The 15,667-nt window shown below is 41.2% G+C and overlaps 1 protein-coding gene across 7 annotated transcripts in view; it reads left to right on the top strand.

Moving 5' to 3' along the window:
• The window catches only part of MSI2 (musashi RNA binding protein 2), a 568,931-nt gene that overhangs the window by 498,875 nt on the left and 54,389 nt on the right, over nucleotides 1-15,667 (top strand). The window lies entirely within an intron of this gene.

Raw genomic sequence — 15,667 nt, 5'->3', positions numbered from 1 at the left:
GCAACTCTAAGTGACGCTTATCTGGCTTAAGTGAGTGAGGCACCAACATCCAGAGAAAAATTCCAGCTCCTGGAATTATTTCATAAGAGTACAGGATGGGCTGTATCCGCTCAGCTCCAGCAATAATTGGGCCGTTTCCACACCTCTTACCTGCTGCCGGAACATCGTGCAAAACACCCAGAAGCGTCTTCTTGTGCAAAATCGCACCAGGAAGACACTGTCATCTGGGAGTTTTGTGCAAAATTGCGTGTTCCTGGCACGATTTTGCGCAAGAAGACGCTGTCTTCCGGGTGTTTTGCGCATTGTTCCGGCAGCAGGTAAGACGTGTGGAAACAGCCTTGGTTTCAATCCAGTATTCAGAAGGGCTGTGCTTTAAAAAGCATCTAGCCAGGCTTACAGATGTGTTTTACCAGTTAAGAGACTGATTCTGTTCTGAACAAGAAACAGAAAATTGGTGTTCTGTTTGTTTCTCGACTGAGCAGTTTTGCCAGTGTGAACAAAACACAGAAGGTGATGTCTTTTGTGCAAGCATGTTCTCAAATAAACTAGGAAGTGTTGGGAGAAATTATAAGGAAAGCAGAGGAAGAAATTCTTTCTGCTTACTAAGCATGTGTGACTGGAAGGAGCCGAGCTCAACCCCACAGATTCATGTAGACAAAGAGGTGCAGTCCAGTTACAGAGGATGCTGTGAGGCAGCAGGAGATGGCAAGAAGAGAGAGTGTATAGAGAGAAAGCTTAACCCACTGCTTCAGGTATTGGTCATAAGGCTGCAATTTGTCTTGCTAAGAAGACTAACTGCCCTTACAAGCTGCAGGACTGGAGATGGAGAAACCAGATCTGGAAGGGGGAGAATGCCCGTTTCATCAGACCTTTCACAAGTCTTATCATATACCAATAAATTATGAAATTAACGGCCACAGTTTAGACTGGAGTCTGGAGCCAGCGCATATTTTGTCAATCATGCATCTTTCTTTACTGAATTGAGAAGTATACTTTTAACTTTTGTTCAGACAGTTGATGGGAAATTATGCAAAATTTCTAAGATTGGAAGTGGTGTGCTGAATTGTAAACTACCAAATGGAGGAACGCGTGAACTGCTCTTAAAGAATGTGCTTTATGCACCAGATTTCAAATCTAATTTAATATCCCAATCAAAGCTAGATATGAATTTAATTGTAATTATGGGAGTGTGTACAATTTTCCTAAACAGAGAAACTTATGCTGTGGCTACTTTAAGTAAAAATCTCTATAATCTGGAAGGAGACAACAGAAGACCTGTACAAGAGCAAGCAAATCTTACCATATCATGTGCAGACAAACCCTGCTTACATTTGTGACATAAGAGATTAGGTCACACCACTATGAACACATTCTGCAAATACACGGAATAAAGTCCAGCTAAGGGGATTGATTGGGAACATAGTGATATAATTAACCAAACATGTGAATGCTGCATTTCTTCCAAAGCTACCAAACTTTCTTTTCCAAAGCATAGTGAAAGCAAAATAGAGACGCCACTTGATTTAATCCACACAGATATTTGTGGCCCTCTACCTGTGCACACTCTGGGAAAACACAAATATTTCTTTGACATTCGTAGATGATCACACAAGAAACACTATATTATACCTCAGTGAAAAATTCCAGGTGTTGGACTGTCTAAGAGACTATAAAGCTATGGTCCAGAATAAATTTGGAAGGAAATCACAGTTCCTGCATTCAGACAATGGTGCAGAATACCTGACTCATGCCACACAGCAATTCACGAGAGAGGAAAACATCCAGTACCAGACCACAGTGGCATCTGCACCAGAACAAAATGAAACAGCAGAAAGAAAAAAATAGAACACTTCTAGACATGGCGAGATACATGTTGCATGATGCTCAGCTACCAAGCCAATTTTGGAAAGAAGCATAAAGGCTACACAGAACAGGCTACCAACAAAAGCTATTTGGGCCACACCGTTAAAACTCTGGCATGGCTATGTACCAAGTATGCAACAACTAAGAGTATTTGGAAGCAAGGCTTATGCCTACATTCCAAACCCATATTCCTTCCATATCCTTTTTTGGATATTCAGTGCAAAGCAAAGAATATAGAATTTTTTATTCACACCAAAAGGACTGGCATGTGCAGAGATGTATACTGGAATGAAAGTGAGAAGGCTACACCTGTAGAGGGGGCTAACACTGAAGAGGACAGACAGATACTGTGTCCTGAAAGAACAACAACAACATTCGATTTATCACTGCCCTTCAGGACAACTTAATGCCCACTTAGAATGGTTTACAAAGTTTGTTATTATTATCCCTACAACGAAACACCCTGTGAGGTGGGTGGGGCTGAGAGAGCTCCTAAGAAAGAAAAATTAACATTCTGTACTCACGTGTAGGGGTGTGCAATTCGGGTATATGATACCCGAAAAAAACCTGAAACAACCTGTTTCGGGTTGTTTCGGGTTTTCCCAAAACGTTTCAGAAAACCCGAAACGTTCCGGGTAATCCGAAACAGCGATTTCCAAAACGTTTCGGTATTTCAGCTTGTTTTAGTAATGCATTTCAATGGGAAAAAGCCTCCCCCAGGCTTCCCGGAAGCCTGGGGGAAGCATTTTCCCACCAAATCTAGCCAAACTTGGTGGAGACCTTCCTCTAACTCCCCTCTAACAACCCCCCAAGTTTCATAAAGATTGGACTTTGGGGGGGCCAAGTTATGGCCCCCCAAAACAGGTCCCACTATCCTCGCCTAAAAGGGAAAGATTTTTGCTTGCTGCTGCTGATCTCTTAAGTTGTGGATGCTGCTGCTGATCTCCATGTTTCCTATGGGGGGGGGGGAAATGAAGAGGCAGGCTTGTCTTTCTAGGGGGGCATTTTGCATGCAAAATGCCCCCAACTCTCAGGAGCCCTTCTCCTACCTTTCCTCCCACCCCCCACCAAAGCTCAGCCTGCTCCCACTTGGGGGGGGGCATTTCATGGCCTTTCAAAGTAGGTGCTCTTCCCCCCCCTTTCTGCACTATTTCCAGCTGGGAAATAACAGAGGCTTGTCTTGCTAGGGGTGGCATTTTGCATGCAAAATGCCCCCAACCCTCAGGGGCCCTTCTCCTACCTTTCCTCCCACCCCCACCAAGGCTCAGCCCCAAGGCTCAGCCTGCTCCCACTTGGGGGGGGGCATTTCATGGCCTCCCAAAGTAGGTGCTTTCAGCCTCCAAAGTCCACCCCCTACAGCCCCACACATACCCAATTCTCCCCCAGCTGCCACACACAGATCCAAATCCCCACAGTAGCTCCTCACAGGCCCAAATCCAGCCCCAGCAGCCCCACACAATCCCAGGAACAGGCTGGCCAACCTTCTCCTTTTGTTTCCTATGCTGTGAACTATAACACTCTGTTTTCCAGAGCAAATGTGCACAGCCCAGGGGTGCCACAATGGTGGGCACACTTCTGAGTGCCAGCTTGTCCCTGTGAAAGAGCACCTGAACCACAGACACCCTCCTTCAAATTCCCCCACCACCTACAGAGATGGCTGGCCAGCCAGCCCCATTGTTCTGTATGATGGGAACCAACTGGACAACAAAGAATAAAACACGAACAACACAAAGTTTTTTAAAAAACATTTCTCTCTTTCAAAGTACAAGTAGGCAAAGCATTATGACACATTACACCAGCAGTCCCCCACACAGAAAAATAACATGACTCACTTAAGATCAGAGAATCACAAAAACACAATTCCTGTCAAAAACACTTTATTTCTTGAACAGCTTTAGGTTACACAGCAGGGGGGCACACCAAAGGGCATGGCAGCAGTATCTTACACAAAAATAACACAATTCACTTCACATTAAAGAATCACCCCAAAAATTGCTGTCAAAAGCACTTTAGTTCTTTAACTGCTTTAGGTTACACAGTAGGAAGGCACAACAGGGCATAAAAGCAGTCTACTACACAAAAATAACACAACTCACTTCACATCAGAGAATCACTCAAACACAATTGCTGTCAAAAAAGGTGAAGTGGGCTGTATTATTTTGTGCAGTGTGCTGCTTTCATGCCCTGTTGTGCCCTCCTACTGTATAACCTAAAACAGTTAAAGAAATAAAGTGTTTTTGAAAGCAATTGTGTTTTGGGGTATACCCGAAACGAGAATCCCGAAACATTGTGCCTTTGCACACCCCTACTCACGTGCATTTTTAAAAAAGGAAAATAAAGAAGTATGTATCTAAACTCTTTCAGAACTTACCCACAGTGCCCATTATTCTTAACTGCTAAAAAGAATCTGTAGGAAATCCTCAGTCCTACTTGTATCTGGCGAAGGGAGCCAACTGCCCAAAGGAAGAACCAACAGAACTAGAGGGAATCCTATTACACATCCCAACAACACCAAATATTTCATCACACAGAAACACCTGTCCAACCAGATGTACAGAGAGAAGTGGATCTAAGACTATCAACAAATTCAACCAAAGGTATTCCAGTCCTGAGACTTCATGAGAATACTGGAGATAACTAAACCTACATCATGGGATTAACTATCTCAGCTACCACCAGAAGAAGCAGCACAATGGAGACAAGTTGCACAAGAGCAAATAGATGCCCTGTACAAGAACAACCCATGGATACACAGCATTGCAAGAGGAAGGCTGTGGGGTGCAAGTGGGTCTTCAAAACCAAGCATGATGAGCAGGGCTCAGTCCGAAGGTCAAAATGAAACTAGTTGCGAAAGAATACTCTCAGAAATATGGAGAAGAATTTGATGAAACTTTTGCAACTGTTGTGGGACATGCTACGAAGCATTACTGCAAGCAAAAGCATGCATGTGGAACATCTTGCTGCATGCAACAACCACCAGGATTTGTAAAACCATGCCAAGAACAACTCCTGTGCAGACTACAGAAGAACATCTACAGACTCAGACAAGCTGCTCGAGTCTGGAACTTGAAATTGAATTATTTGCTCATTCAAGCAGGCTTCAAGAAAAAGTGGAAATGATTGTTGTCTGTACACTGAACAGAAAGACGGCAAATGGGATTTATAATTATTTGATTATTTGATCCTAGCATGTGAGAATCCAAATGTCAGAAAAGAAGTTGTGGATCATCCGAGGAAACATGTTGAAATGAAACAACTAGGAAACATTACTCACTACTTAGGCATGCAACTATACAGAGAAGTTAAAAGTTTTGTTATCAAGCAAGAACAAAAAATCAAGGAACTTACAACGTTCATGCATACCCCGTTGTCATTCCTATGGAGCTAACCTATGTAAAGGAACCAGGTGAAAGCAAAAAGCTATCAACTGACAAAAATCTATCAGCTGACAAGATCTGACATTAGTGCTGCAGTGGGTCTACTATGCAGAATCTTCAGTACCAACCATCAAAGAATGGTACATTACATTTCATGCTCAAGTGATCAGCTAACAGCAAATCTGAACTGACTGTGTACACAAACACTAACTATGGGGAAGACTTGAAAACCAGATTATGTACCAGAGGATATACCTTCTTTTATGGAGGTGGAATGATAAGTTGGTTAAGCAAGAAACAGGAAACAATTGCCCAGTCTACCACAGAAGCTGAATACCTCTCAGCTGTTGTCAAGGGATAGAACAGTTCCTGCAACTACACAATCTTGGAATAGAAGTCCCACTACTCATAATGCTCTATGAAGACAACTAAAGTTGTATCAAGCTATTACAGAGAGAAGACATTCACCACCATACCAAGCACATTGACATCAAGTGCCACATACTGAAAGAACTACAGCAAAAAGGCATTGCAAAGATGATCTAGTGTCCATCAAAAGGAGTTAGCCATATTAGTCTGCAGTAGCAAAATAGCAGAGTCCAGTAGCACCTTTAAGACTAACCAACTTTATTGTAGCATAAGCTTTCGAGAGCCACAGCTCTCCTCATCAGATGTATCTGATGAAGAGAGCTGTGGCTCTCAAAATCTTATGCTACAGTAAAGTCAGTTAGTCTTAAAGGTGCTACTGGACTCTGCTATTTTGTCCATCAAAAGAGATGATTGCTGATGTCTAACCAAGCCACTCCCAACAGCTGCTTTCAGGCTCTACAAGCAAAGATGAACCTAGTAGACTGATGCAAGTGAGGGTGAGAGGCGGTGTAAGAAGAGGAGGGCTAATGCCCCTTACTTATGTGTTTGAAGGGAACAAACCAAAGAATTAGAAGGATAGTAATTCAGGGATCCACTTGCTCTTTACTGCCCTGACACTATACTTTTATGTGTAGAATGCTATTCAAGGTATTTCCTCTTTGTGACATCTCATCTTCCTCTCTTTGTCACATTCGTGATTTTTCCTTCCATCTTGCACCATGAATGCAAGACCTCCTGTCTTGTATTGGTGTCCTTAGACTAAAAAACCAGATAGGGATCTCTCTATCACCTTTCCTGTCATGTATGGAGTTCACACAGTAAAGAACTCCTTTCCTTTCTAAAGCTTAACCAAGACTCTGTGTGTTTGTGTTCTCTCCTGTGCACACCCAGCAAGGGAAGCTCCTACCCCCTACATTTCTCTGCCTACTATGCTACTCTGCTAACAGGTTACTGGCCCAGATTATGCAACGCAGAATTTACAGGTGACAAAAAAGAGAATGAGTATTGGAAAAGGAGTAGAAAGAGAGAAGAAGAATGGCCCAGGGGAGGAATTTATTTGTCCCATTCTGGAGGGGTGTGTGCACAGAATACTGCATGTGCGGCTCCAAATTGGGGCAAATAATTCTCCCCCGGGCTGTTTCAGCTCAGGAAACCAGTGTGAGGGGAGGCAGGAGACCCTCCTTCCCCTATGGCATGGTCCCAAACTGAATCAGGCCCACACAGACTTTCAAAATGACATTCCTTGAAGCTTCAGGGCAAGTGAATCCTGAACCCAACTTGTTAAAAAATGTCTCAGTGATCAGGCAGGACTGTACATTTCTATCTCACTCCATAGACAAACTCATTCAACAGGATTTTGTCATTTGGGCCTGAGAATCACAGGTTTAAAATGTAGTATGAACTTATTGAGAGAACCGTGCCTTCCTGGCCTTGGGCTTCTTTCTGTAGGGTTGAGTGAGTCTTTATATATTAAACCATAGCTACAACCTTTGCGACTCTGGTATTATTGACAAATTCTGCTAGCAGCATATACATCACCCAGCATTGCAACAGTTATTTGTTATAACTCTTGCAGTGACAGTTTTAGTATTATGTCTGGGGAAACCATAGCTTTCCAGTGCAGAGTACTGATTGGTGGCGAGTGGAGAAACTTTAGCAATGGTATATTATGTGTTCCCCCTGATTGTAAATCAATATAAAATCTTAAAGTAAATGGCTCATAATCATATCATGCCCCAGGTATTTCCTACTTCTTCCTTCCACGCATAGCCTTAACCCTGTCTGAGAAAAATAATCATAAAAAGGAGCTTCATTTGCAGAAACACCTGGGAGCTTCTTAACTACTTTCTGGGCCAATCAAAAGGGCTTGGTAAATTTTATTTGAAAAGAGGTTATCAGGATTTGTTTTGCTTTCCTTTTCTGTGTTCCAACCTATACGCAGGTTTTAATTGGTAGCTTCCAGTATTCAGCGTAGCTTCTGCACAGAGCTAGTTAATATTTAGAAACTGCCCAGTCTACAAGGGGGGAAATATGCTATGTTTAAAGGACAGGATAAATTAGAAAATGTATCCTTTCCGGTCCCCATCTGTAGGCTTCACTTTAAAAAATAGGGATAATACTCTCAGACAGTGAAGAAAAACATTTTGCTCTCCCGGACTCGGTCTTTTGTTGTTTCTACTTAAGTAGCGTCCAAAAGGCCAAGTATAACAGGCTCCATTTTGCTTAATACCCTTCAGGCCTGCCGGTCACTGGAGGGCAATCCTCCCTAAGCCAATGACTCAGCGCTTAAGTTAGGCTCACAAAACCATCACTCGCTCCTTCCATTTTTTCTTTTGAACTCTCAGTCCCCCAGATACCTTCACTATCCAATCTAATCTCAGTTTGAGGACCTAATAGGAAAGGAAGAGCCAATACCCTACAGCTTGGCAATAGCTTTAGATCTAGCATTTCTTACAGTCCTTTCCCATCTGTATGGGATTATTATGAATAAAGATTTATTTAATTTATATTCTCCCGTTCATCCACTGGGGGACTGAGAGTGGTGTATTGAGTCTGATAAAACCAGAGTAGACAATAATGCCCTATGGTCCAATCAGTAGAAGAACGCTTCATATGTGACCAGAAAATTGAAACATATTGTAGTGGCTAGAGTAACAAACCTTGCCTTCAAACGAAGAAGACTCAGATTCAGATTTCCCTTTTGTCATGAAAGTTCTCCGTGTGACTTTGGTCCTATCACACACTCTCTCAGCCTAACCTACCTCACAGGATTGTTGTGAGGATAACATGGAGAAGGGAAGGATGATATTGTAAGCTACTTTGAGGAGAAAAAAGGGGTATCCTAATATATAAAAGGTAAGCCGTATTGGCGACGACTCACTTTTTATCCTCACGTAGGCCTTGAGGCCCCTGTGAAGTGCCTGCTTGCTGCCGGGAGGGGGCCCGCTGAATCAACGGCCTAAGCACTCCTCCCTGCGCCTCCCCTCACTGCCCTCCCGCTCTGGCCTCCAGGCCACTGTGAAGCACCCACTTGCCGCTGGGAGGAGTGCTCAGGCTGTCTATTCACCAGGCCCCCTCACAGTGGCATGAAGGCACTTCACAGCAGCCCCCAAGCCAGAGCGGGAGGGCACTGAGGGGGAAAAGAACAGAATACAAATATGAAAAAATGAAAAATAAAAAAAATACCAACCACAGTTTTCTCAAGCCTGTTGTATTTTTTCACACAATGGGCTTTATTGCTAGTCCCTAAATAAATCTCATCTCCCTGATTTATATCTAATAGACTTTATTCACAACTGCCTGTTTAGTTAAAATATTTAAAGATGATCTCAGAAATTTAATAGATCATTTATTTTTTAATATATTTTATTTCATTTCCCAAACATACAGATGTACATAAAATATACACTATAATCCTACAAATCTAAAATAAAAACTACATACATATATTTAAACAAAGCTTACTTAAATCTACCTTTAATATTTCAATTCTATTTAAATATCTTATTCTATCTTTACCATCTTATTGTATCTTTACCATCTACCTTCATATCTAATTTTTATCAACTAATAACATTTTTATTATAGACATGTATTACCTAACTCTTTCCTTCTATCATTCTCTTTGTTAGATTAATTTTGTTCTTAGTTTTCAACTATGTAATTAAAAATGCTTTCCATTTATCTTGGAATTCTACAGTCTATTATGTATAAAATAGGTTAATTTTGCCATTGTCGCATATTCATTTAATTTATTCCTCCATTCATTCAGGTCTGGGCATTTCACCACTTTCCATTTTGCTGCAAATATTATTCTTGCCACCATATATTTGAATAGTTCACTGTGTATTTTTGCAATTTTACTTGGTAAAATATTTAATAACATTTTCCAGATCCAGCGGAAACTTGCATTTTAATATCTTTTGCATTTCTTCATTTCTTCAATATTTTCTTGCCTTCTTGCATAACTACCACATGTGATGAAATACTGCATCTTTATTCTAACATTTCCAACACTTCGCATTATAATCTTTATTTGTTTTTGCTATATATTTAATGGTAATATACCATCTAAACATATTTTATACCAGTTCTCCTGTCATATTTGACTTTCAGTATACTCATTTTCTTTCGTCCATAAATTTTCCCATTGACTCGTGTGTATTTTCTCCAAAGTTTTGTATCCATTTTATCATACAGGTTTTTACTTGTTCTGTTTCAGTGTCATATTGCAGTAGCATTTTATAATTTTTTTCTAAGAGATGTCTTAAATCTCCAGGGATTTTTTATTTAAAGGTGGTATTATTTCTTAATCGTCCCCCTTTTTGTTCTTTCAATGTAGACACCGTTTGATGACATAACAATCACAAAATATTTTTTTCCTTCTTCTTGAACCACTTGCCAAGATTTTATTTTTCCTTGTTTGTTCATCATATACTCATATGGTCAATTTTCTTTCTTGTGTTATTGTATCGGTAAACATCAACTGGGGATGTCAGTGACGAAGTTGGCAGACTTACTCTATTTCTGTATTGAAACCATATTCTTAACAGACCGTCTCTCGATATATGATTACCATCTTGCTTTTGAATTGTTTTTAGTGATTTCTTAAATCCAAAAATAGTTATGTATTCTTTCTTTAGTATCAATTGTCTCCAGTTTAACATTCCTTTGATTTTAGTTTAAAATCCAGTCTGACACCCAGACCAGTGCAGCTGCTTGGCGATATAATTTAATATTTGGTATGACTAAGCCTCCTCTCTTTTTTTTCATCCTGTAACACTTTAAATCTTATGCTTGGCTTATTTCGTCCCCATACAAAATTATTAATCATTTTTGTCATTAAAAAAAAAACTTTGGTAATATATTCATTTTGATTGTAGAAATTCTTCCTAACCACGAAATTTTCAACCTTTCCCATCTTTGAAAGTCTTCAAGGATACTTGCCCAAACTTTTTGATAGTTATCTTTACAGAGATTTTCATTTTGTCCTGTTACATATATTCCCAAATATTTTATTGATTTTTTTTAGTTTCGACACATTCTGTTACTTTTTCTCTCTCTTCATCTTCTGTTATAGTTGCCACTAGTAACATTATCTTTGTCTTCTTTTTATTCAGTCTATATCCAGAGTGGATTCCAAATTTAATTATTTGCTCCATTGTATATTTCAGGAATATTATATATTTTACTACAGATTTAACAACGTCATCTGCATAATTTTTCATCTTATATTCTTCTTTACCTTTTTTAATTCCAAAAATCCTACTATCTTGTCTGAGTTTTATAGCCAGTATTTCCATTGGCAAAATAAACAATAACAGTGATATTGGACAACCTTGTCTAGTTCCTTTTGCTATTTCACTTTTTTCTGTTAAAGAGCCTTTATTTATCTATCTATCTATCTATCTATCTATCTATCTATCTATCTATCTATCTATCTATCTATCTATCTATCTATCTATCTATTTATTTATTGCGATCAGTATCAAGGACATTTCCATACAGTGTCAAGGGTATTTCCATAAACAATGCCATAGAATAAATAAATACAAGTTTACATTAGCAAGGATCCGATACAGAGTTGAAGGATTGCTGAAACAGAATTTAATCAGTTCTAGGATGGACATTAGACAACATGAAGCACATGTCAATAGGAGTATATATTTATTAGCATATAGTATGTAGTTAGTATATAGTATATATTTAAAGCAACAGATAATACGTAAGGTAACATAGTGGTGAAGTCTATGGTCCCTAAGCATGTGAGAAGCATGTGAGACCCCCTCCCTACAATATCGCCCTCCTATCTGAGTAAACGCCTTTTAGAATAATTTGGTTTTGCATCATTTGTGGAAAGCCAGGAGAGTGGGGGCTCTCCTGACCTCCTCAGGCAGGCCGTTCCACAGGACAGAGGCCACCACGGAGACGGGCTGCTGTTGATTTCACCCATGTGCAGGCTGGCACCTGCAAGAGACCCTGTTCAGATGAGCGAAGCTGCCATGGAGGGACATAGGGAGGGAGGCAGTCCCATAGGTATGCAAAGCCAAGACCGTGAAGAGCTTTGTATGTAATAATCAATACTTTGAATTGAGCATGGTAACTGATAGGTAGCCAATGGAGTGACTGTAGGATGGGAGTGATGTTCATGCTCCTGCTCACTCCTGCTAACAGTCGAGCTGCAGCATTTTGCACCAGTTGGAACCTCCTAGTTAACTTAGATGAGAGATCAATGTATAGCGCAGATTCTAGCTTGTTGGTTTGTATAAATACTTTAAAATTCTATTCCACAATTCGTATTTAGTAGAACTTTCATTAAAAACAACAAAGATACATTGTCAAAAGCTTTCTCTTCATCAAAAATATAAATGCCATTGTTTCTCCCTTTCTCTTTGAATATGCAATTGCATTCAACATATATCTGATATTATCTTCCATATATCTTCTTAGAACAAATCTTGTTTGATCTTCATGGATTAATTCTGGAATACAGAAATATAACAGTTCATTTAGATTCCCAGAGTTTCCTCACAAGGAAACCAGTAAGATTAAATCAATCCATTTAGCTAGGATAACAGATGACTAGAATACAAGTGATTATAGTACCCCCAACACCAAACATGTAACAGGCTTGTTCAAAGTAATATTAAATCAGGCATTTAGAGTAAGATAACATCCTTAGTATTTATATAGTATATCCAGTGTTCAACATTAGAGGTGGGCACGACCTGTGAAAAAACAAACCGTGCGGTTCGTGGTTCGTCCTGTTTCACGAACCATGAACTTTCTCGAACTTGTCCCAGTTCACGAACCAGTTCGTGGTTCATGGGGTTTAAATGCCCCTTTCCATGCAGCAGCAAAGCAGCATGGAAATGGGCATTTCACCCCCGCAAGCTTGGATCAGCTGCTTGGCGGGGAGATCCCCAACAAGCAGCAGATCTGGGGGTAGAAATGCCCCTTTCCGTGCTGCTTCACTGGGAAACGGGCATTTCACCCCTGCAGGAGATACTGACAAGCAACTGATCCAGGGGTGGAAATGCCCCTTTCCCTGCCACTGTGAAGCGGCACAGAAAGGGGCATTTCACCCCAGCAGGCTTAGATCAGCTGCTTGTCAGGGATTCGGGGGTGGAAATGCCCCTTTCCCCTTCACTTAGCAGCAGCACGGAAAGGGGTATTGGAGTTTAACACGACCCAAATGAACCAGCAGACCTGTTTGTGGAAGTTCGTGGAAAATGGGCTTCCAAGGATCACTGGTTTGCGAAGCATGAACCAGCCCGGTTCGTGACAAACTTTAGTTCATCTTGTGGTTCGTGCTCATCTCTATTCAACATGCTTCACATATTCCTTACAACAGCCTGGTAAGGCAGGCCTGCATTATTATTCCTATAATGAAGATGGAAGGCTCAGGCTAATAGGGCATGGCTTGCATAAGGCCCCACGAGAGTTATGGAAGAGGCAGGATTAAATCTTCTGCACCAAGAAATGACTTCATTGTTAGAAAAATACCCTTAAGTGTAGATTGCTTGACTGCTACCATTCTGCCTTCTCACAATCTTGTTTGTATGTTGGAGAAAAAATGTTTGTTGAGGGCTGCTCACTAAATTGGGACCTGAGGGCATTGGCATCAAAGGCAGATGTGTCCTTCCTCCCACACACAGCTGCTCTAGTAGTTAGGGAACCTATTGATGCAAGAAGTAGGGGTGGGAGTGAAGGGATTATCTGTGAAAAATTTATCTCCAAATACAGGCTTTAGTTCTTACTAACAAAGGCAGCATGAAATTGATCAGAATCCTTGGGATTTTCTTGGACAGCAGTGGAACCCATTCAAAACATTAATTGTGAAATATTCGCTAATTGGAATGCCAAAATCCACTTTAGCTCCTTTGAATGGCTTCAGCATCTTGTTTTTCTCTGAGCAATTAGAAGTGCAAGGCACACAAAAGAGCCAGAAGGAATCTCTTTGCCAGGAACGGGAGGGTTTCAGGCTCCAGATAATACCTCCCATGTGTCAGTCTCTCTCTTCCTATCAGATCCTTCGTTTTTGGCTGGTCCAGCAAAGGTTCTTGCAATGGCAGCTCTTGAGCAGGTATGACATTGCTTTCCCATGCTCTGACGATCAAACTGAGACACAACAGCTGCAAATCCATGTGTTTAAAGACACATCACCATGCATCGGCTGTATCGAAAGAGTGAGCTAGGGTGTACATTTTCTGCACTCAAAATAGCATATACATTAAGTACAGAACCCTCTCCAGTCTGTTTGTTATCAGTTGTCCTATGGATGAGCTTGACAGAGAAGTAAAGTGCCATGGGGTGGAGAACAAGCTGTGGCGATTTCACCTGCAGGAGGGGCCAGCATTCCTTGCTTATCTACTGCTTTCCCCCCCCCAAAAATGGACCCTCATCTCCCTGTTTCTGTGGGATTGGGGCAAATCATGATGAAAACTATTTTCCAGATTCTGATCCAAGGTATGTTAAAATGAAGAGAGAATCCCCCCCCCCCCTAGGCATCCAATGGCCCTGGCACAGGAAAGCCGCCTTTGGATGTGCCTGGTTGTGATCTCGTGTGTTTGCCGTGGTATGTTTCCACAGGCTTAGATAGGGATGCTTCGGATGCTTGCCTACTCATTCGATCCCTTCAGTTGCCAGGCTAAAAGCCAGGCCTATAGGAGGGCTGTCCATCTTTGTTTCTCTTTGACTGGAGCTCCCTTCCTCAGTCTGCCATGCAAGCAGGTTTCCGAGACTTTTCATGCTCTTGGTCTTTGCCACAATCTGCCCCGGCAGTGAACTTTGCTGCATTTTTCACGTAAGGCCTTCTGATACTGTTGAATGGTTTTCCAGATCTCTTGCAGGAGGTCCCGATGAATAAGAGTTCCATTTTTAGTTATATTGGCTATTGGCCATCGGCAGACCTCCCCCCTGCTCCAGGAACTTTTAAGCTAGTAGTAGCCATCACTACATTTGCTAGAGAACAAAAAGGGCACCCCCAGGAAAAAAGGACGATTCAAAGGACAAGAATCCGGGGAACTATAACAGTAAACTATCAAGAACAATTAATATATATATATTTTTACATGTGCAAAGTGCTAAAGTGCAAGCGTATACAGAATCAATACAAAGTGCATGAGTTACAAGCATTCAGGGGTAGTCTGTCAATAAATAATTAGTCACAACAATTCAATATATAGTCTCAACTTGTGGACAGAGAGTACGCAGAGGTGGGAGAAAAGCGTCCTGCTTGAGCTGGAAATCAGTCCATTAGTCCATAGGTCCACAGATAGGATAGGACGGGCCCTAAGGTGCTGCTAGCCGACGGGAAGCAGTGTCTGTCGGCTTCATTGTGCTTCCAACTGAGTGTGGTGTGAGGAGAGACGCCTGCGGAGTTCCATTAAAACTAGCCCTAGAAGAAGAAACACCAAAACGGGAACGGAAAATTGCACAGAAGCCCGTCGGCTAGCAGTGCCTTAGGGCCCGTCCTATCCTATCTGTGGACCTATGGACTAATGGACTGATTTCCAGCTCAAGCAGGATGCTTTTCTCCCACCTCTGCGTACTCTCTGCCCACCAGTTGAGACTATATATTGAATTGTTGTGACTAATTATTTATTGACAGACTACCCCTGAATGCTCATGCACTTTGTATTGATTCTGTATACACTTGCACTTTAGCACTTTGCACATGTAAAAATATATATATTAATTGTTCTTGATAGTTTACTGTTATAGTTCCCCGGATTCTTGTCCTTTGAATCGCTACATTTGCAGCAATAACTTTCAAAAATCTATTATGCGTTTTGTGAAGAGTTAGGTTCTAAAATCTGTCCCAAATCTGTTGTCAGTCAATTTCGTTTAGTGGCCCAATTTCTGTTATTATAAGAGAGAATGAAAAATTGTGCTCTGTCTTCTTTGGGTGTGTAGTATGACGCACAGTGCCATTGTGGCACAGAGTAGGCCAAGCTTTAGACACACTTCCTTGGAGACTAGCAAAGACTGGTAAGTGGATTAATGAGTCCACGGGGACCAGGGAAATCTCCTCAAACTCCTCTCTTAGCATACCT

Source organism: Eublepharis macularius, chromosome 17 (genome assembly GCF_028583425.1).
Source record: "Eublepharis macularius isolate TG4126 chromosome 17, MPM_Emac_v1.0, whole genome shotgun sequence".
In the NCBI taxonomy this organism is placed as follows: domain Eukaryota; kingdom Metazoa; phylum Chordata; class Lepidosauria; order Squamata; family Eublepharidae; genus Eublepharis; species Eublepharis macularius.
This window is presented reverse-complemented; position numbering and strand designations above follow the sequence as displayed.